Below are 6,000 nucleotides of genomic sequence, written 5' to 3'. Positions count from 1 at the left end.
TTTAATGTCTGGTTAAGATATAAAGACTTACTGGAGAATAAAACCCCAAGGTGGCTGTCACCAATGGAAGCAAAGGCTTTGAAAAAGTCCAATATGGAGGCCAAATGGCCGAAATATTGGGAAATATTGGAACAAGAAGGAGATAAACTGAAACTGCAGAGTTTTGAGAAATTAAAAGATAAGGTGCGAGATTGGCTGCACTATTTTCAAATAAGAGAAGTCTATAACTTGGATAAAAAAATAGGCTTCCAGGTGGAAAAATCTAAATTGGAAACTGAGTTGTTAGAATCCAAAACTAAAACACTTTCAAGAATGTATAACTTGCTGCTAAAATGGAATACACAGGATGAAACAGTTAAATCTGCTATGATTAAATGGGCACAAGATGTTGGTCATAACATCATGTTTGCTGACTGGGAATGGTTGTGGACCACAGGTATGAAATTTACGGCATGTAATGCCCTAAGAGAGAATATTATGAAAATGATATACAGGTGGTACATGACACCAGTCAAGCTTGCAAAAATCTACCACTTGCCTGACAATAAATGTTGGAAGTGTAAAGAAAGTGAAGGAACATTCTTTCACCTTTGGTGGACATGCCCAAAGATTAAGGCTTTCTGGGAGATGATATATAATGAAATGAAAAAAATATTTAAATATACATTCCTTAAGAAGCCAGAGGCCTTTCTCTTGGGCATGGTGGGCCAATTGGTGCCAAAGAAAGACAGAAATTTCTTTATGTACGCAACAACAGCGGCAAGAATTCTCATCGCAAAGTATTGGAAGACACAAGAGCTACCCACCCTGGAAGAGTGGCAGATGAAATTGATAGAGTATATGGAACTGGCGGAAATGACTGGCAGAATCCGAGACCTGGGAGAAGAGTTGGTGGAAGAAGACTGGAAGAAATTCAAAGACTATCTTCAGAAATATTATAAAATTAATTAATGCTAAAATTGTGCTTGGATTGGCAATAAGTGGTAATTAGTGATAAAAGTTAATAAGATTAGGCAAAAAAAAATAGGTATTGATATGCTTGAAAATATGGATATAGTATATGTTATGGTATAAAGTTTAACATTTGAAAAAGGGTAAGAATTTGCTGAACTAAATATTTGAAGGGGAATACAAAAGGGGGGAGGCGTGAGGAGGTCAAGAACATAAGCATATGAAATTGAGGTTATTTGAAAAATGGATTGGTTTTAACTTTTTTATGTTTAAATTTAATTTTTCTTAATTAGTTGTGCTTTCTTTTTGTATTTTCGGTGTTTCTTTCTTTTTTTTTGTAATCTAGGGTTTTTTATTCTGTGAATTTTTATTTCTCTTTTCTGTAAAACTCCAATAAAAATCTTTATTAAATAAATAAATAAATAAATAAATAATGCTGTTTGCCTCGCACCATTTCAAAATGAGGTAACCTGCTCTGTTTGGGACCCTGCTGCTCATTCTTCCGAGTGAGGACCTGGGCTTCTCCCTCATAGACATGCCCTGGTGCTAACACTGGTGGGCTCCTTTGGGAGACGAAATATTTTGCAAGCCAGCTTGACCCTTCGCTTCTTTAATAGGAACAAATTACGGCCTACCCCCTTTTCCTATCTCAGCGAAATACCTATTTACCGTATTTTTCGCTCTATAAGACGCACTTTTAAGGGGAAATGTGTGTGCGTCTTATGGAGCGAATGCAGGCTGCGCGGCTTTTGCTGAAGCCAGGAGAGCAAGAGGGATCGGTGCGCACCGATCCCTCTTGCTCTCCTGGCTTCAGGGATAGGCGCCCGAAGCCTCCTGAGCGCAGCGGGAGCGCTCCCGCTGCCCTCAGGAGGGTTTGCGTTGCTTTCACTGAAGCCAGGAGAGCAACAGGGATTGATCCCTCTTGCTCTTCTGGCTTCGCTTCACTGGAGAGGCGCTGCGCAGCTTTCCCTCTCTGTGCAGCGCCCCTTCAGCGAAGCAGGAGGAGAAATGGAGCCCCTTCTATTTCTCCTCCCGCTTTGCTGGAGAGGTGCTAAGCAGAGAGGGAGAGATATTTTTTTCCCCTGTTCTCTAAAACTAGGTGCGTCTTATGGTCAGGTGCGTCTTATAGAGCGAAAAATACGGCACGCCCCTTATGCAGTGGTACCTCAGTTTACAAACTTAATCCGTTCTGGCAGTCCGTTCTTAAACCAAAATTGCTCTTAAACCAAGGCACGCTTTCCCTAATGAGGCCTCCCGCCACCGGTGCCCTTCCACCGTTTGGATTCCGTTCTTAGACCAAGGTCAAGTACTCAAACGAGGACACTATTTCTGGTTTTGCGGAGTTCGTAAACCGAATAGTTCGTAAACAGGGCTGTTGTTAAACCGAGGTACCACTGTATATATAATGTGTCCCAGGAGGGGTAATAATCATAATAATAATAATTTATTATTTATACCCCGCCCATCTGGCTGGCTTTCCCCAGCCACTCTTCCAACAGAATATTAAAATACAATAGTCTATTAAACATTAAAAGCTTCCCTAAACAGGGCTGCCTTCAGAAGTCTTCTAAAAGTCTGGTAGTTGTTTTTCTCTTTGACATCTGGTGGGAGGGCATTCCACAGGGCGGGTGCCACTACCAAGAAAACCCTCTGCCTGGTTCCCTGTAACTTGGCTTCTCATGAGGGAACCGCCAGAAGGCCCTCGGCACTGGACCTCAGTGTCCAGGCAGAACGATGGAGGTGGAGACGCTCCTTCAGGTATACTCGACCGAAGCCATTATCTGGAACCTTCTGTCTAGTGGATCCCCATGTAACGTGGCAGGCAGAGACTCAACAATAAAGCTTTCCTTGCCCCAGGGACGTACCAGGAAAGAAAGCTGCTCCTGTAGAACCAAGAGACAGGAGCCTGCCAGGAAAAAAAAGGAGCCAAAGCTTGCATTTTTCAATGGAAAAACCACCTAAAACCCAAACATCAAATGTTTGCAGCTTCCCTGGCACATCGCCTTCCTCCAGCCCTGGCTGGCTCCCTTCTGTCTGTCGCAAAACACTCGCTGACCTTATCCACATGGCTACCCAAATCCTTGTGTTTAAAACTCAATTCAGGAATTCTGCAAGGAATAATTGTGGCTGCAGATGTTCGCTAATTCCTTTAGCTTCTGTGACTCTGCAGCAAACTCAGTTCCTGCCTGTTAGGAGGGAAACCAGGGGGAATGCGTGCCTTCTGTGCAAGGCACTAAATGCTCTGGGATTGGGTCCACCCATCCGCTGCCTTGTTTTCCCAGATGGAGAAAAGGCCCTTGGGAACCTAAAATCCCCAGTGTGGAAAAAGACACGGACATAGGATATACGAAGAGTCAGACATGACTAAATGACTAAGCAACAACAACAAATTATCATTTTGTATTTTTCTGTAGTGAACAACCCTGTGATCTTTTGATAAAGGACATTTTACAAATTTAATGAATAATTTAAAAAAATTCAGAAATCAGTAATTTGTGCCAGTGGCATGTGTTATTAACATATTAACAAATATGTTAAGAATGTCTATCTTAATCGTTTGTATCTATATCTATTCTGTATTTATATCTATAATGAGTTTAACTAAATCAGAAAAAAGTGACATTAAAACCAGATACTTCAAAGATCTCATGGAAATCTGAAAAACATAGACACTTTAAAAAAAAGCTTTTGGAACGAAAATATACCAAGCCAAAACAATCCGTCGTATGTATTCATTACATTTACACCTCATCTTTCCTCCAAGGAGCTGGGCTGGACTAAGGAGAATGAATTTCATCAGAAATGGATTTGGATTGTGTGCGCTGAATCTGCGGAGGAGACGTGGGAAGTGAGGAGAGGCGGAAAACCTTGGAGAAAGACAGGAGAGGGCTTTCCGTGTCCCCTAGAATAGCCTGATCCGATTAGGATTGCCACTAAGCAACCTTGCCTCCCCACTCTCTCTCCCACTGCCAGACTCCTGCTCCCTTAAGCAGCCAGCAAACCAGCAGGCGTGGCTGTTTTGCCCGGGCCGGAGGGAGGCGAGGCCTTAGGGAAGCCACACCTGTTGGATTTCTACCTGCCGCGCAGCAGCAGGAAAACTATCATTGTGGGCGGAGGGAGTTTGAACAAACGATATCAATTCTGGTGGGATATCCTTATTGCTTAGGTCAGCGCACAATGCTTTGTGTCGGGGGTTCAAAAAAACCCCAAACCAGGAGATCATTTGCGTTTCTCTTTCTTTTCCATTTGCAAACAATGAAAACGAAAAGAAAAGCGTGGCTAGTATCTGTATTGCCGATGTTTCAACAAACATAAGAAATCAGGCGGCCAAGCCTTGCTATTATTATTATTATCATCATTATTATTATTATTATTATTATTATTACTACTACTACTACTACTACTACTACTATTGGCGCCCAGACTGGCTGGGGAAACCCAGCCACATGGATGGGGTATAAATAAGAAATTATTATTTTTATTACACGTTCCCTTTGCAGCAGGCGGGACGAAAGCGGCAGAAGTCTGGGCTGTACCATTTCAGCGCGGGCTTATTATTAGCATCACAGAGTGTAATAAAAGCTGCCCTTTGGGGAAACATTTATCCGTGACGTGCCGGTTTACTACATGGAGGAGCGGTCAGTGTTGCTTGCTTGCTTGTTTTAAAAAGATGATTTCCCACCGCCCTCCCTGAAGCCCGAAGTAGTACAGCCCAGGACGCCCCCGCGCCCCGCGCGCGCTCCACCCGGCACGGCCCCGTCCTTTTCCCGCGCTGCCACGTCGAGCGGCGCCGCCCCCCTCGCGGCGCCCCGGCCGGCGGCCCTTGGTTCCTCCTCGCCCGCTTTTGCTCTTCTTCTTCGACGGCTGCCCGTGCACCCGCCTCTCTCTTGCGTTTTGCAACGTTGCAGCCTCAGTTGAGGCAAGAGATAGGCGGGAGAACTGGTTGCCTCCGAGACTTGAGGCTTTCCCGCCTGCCCCTGAGCATGTGCAGAGTGCATTTGCCTCATTGCACTCCACGGGGCAGGGATTCCCGTGTAGATTCCAGGCATGCGCGAGCTTTATGGGTTATTAGTTACCTTTTTTATATACACCTATTATTATTATTATATCATCATCATCATCCAACCGCGGGGTGAGGGTATTCCAAATCGGGTTAAAGCTGAGACAACGTGTGAAGGAAGGGAAGGCAAATACTGCTGGGAGTAAATCAAAGTGCCAGTGCTTTTTGTTTAACTGCTCATTTAGTGATTTCATCTTTCCTGCAAGGAGCTCTCAAACCTTTCATGAATTTTATCCTTACCAGCAGAGGTAGTTGCTGGCCCAACCTCACCCAGTAAACTTAACTGCCTGGGGGATTTGAACCTGGACCTCCCAAATCCTAGTCCCAACACTTTTTTAAAATCCAGACTCTCCACATGTTGTTGGGACTCCATCAATCGCAGGCAGTGTGGCTTAATAGTCAGGGAAGACCATGGGCTCTCGACCCCTGCTCTAACCACTACACCACACTGGCATTCATTTACTTTACATGAAAGGGTCAGGGACAGGCTGCAGCTCCTTCCTAGTGGGTAAATGAGGCACTTGTGTGTATGATTGTGCACTTTACTCCTTTCACTCAAACACTTTTGAATCTGGTAGTTGTGGGTCCTGATTTCAGCCACACACTGGTTCTGTTCCATTAGTATGTTCTGGCCCAGCCACTCAGGCAAGTCACCCATTCACCCAGCAGCAACCACTACATGAGGAAGTTACGTGAAGCAGTCCATTGTGTGTTGAGTGAAGGCACTCTTCACATGCCCAGGAGCAACAGGAAGTTTGCTTATACCAAGTTAGGCCATTGGTCCATCTAGCTCCCACATCAATCTTATCGTGGAGATTTTTAACGCCATCAGTTTATTGCTTTATGAACTGAAGAAAAACACTTAAATGTTTTTATCTCATCTGGTGCTGAACTAATATTAGTGACACTACTGCTTTTCAGAGTATTTTACGTTCATTATTTAATGGCTTTGTTAACCAGAGGGAGTTTCGCTTCACTTTTCTGTGCCC

Source organism: Podarcis raffonei, chromosome 2 (genome assembly GCF_027172205.1).
Source record: "Podarcis raffonei isolate rPodRaf1 chromosome 2, rPodRaf1.pri, whole genome shotgun sequence".
Taxonomy (NCBI): Eukaryota; Metazoa; Chordata; class Lepidosauria; order Squamata; family Lacertidae; genus Podarcis; species Podarcis raffonei.
Note: the sequence above shows the minus strand (reverse complement) of the source record.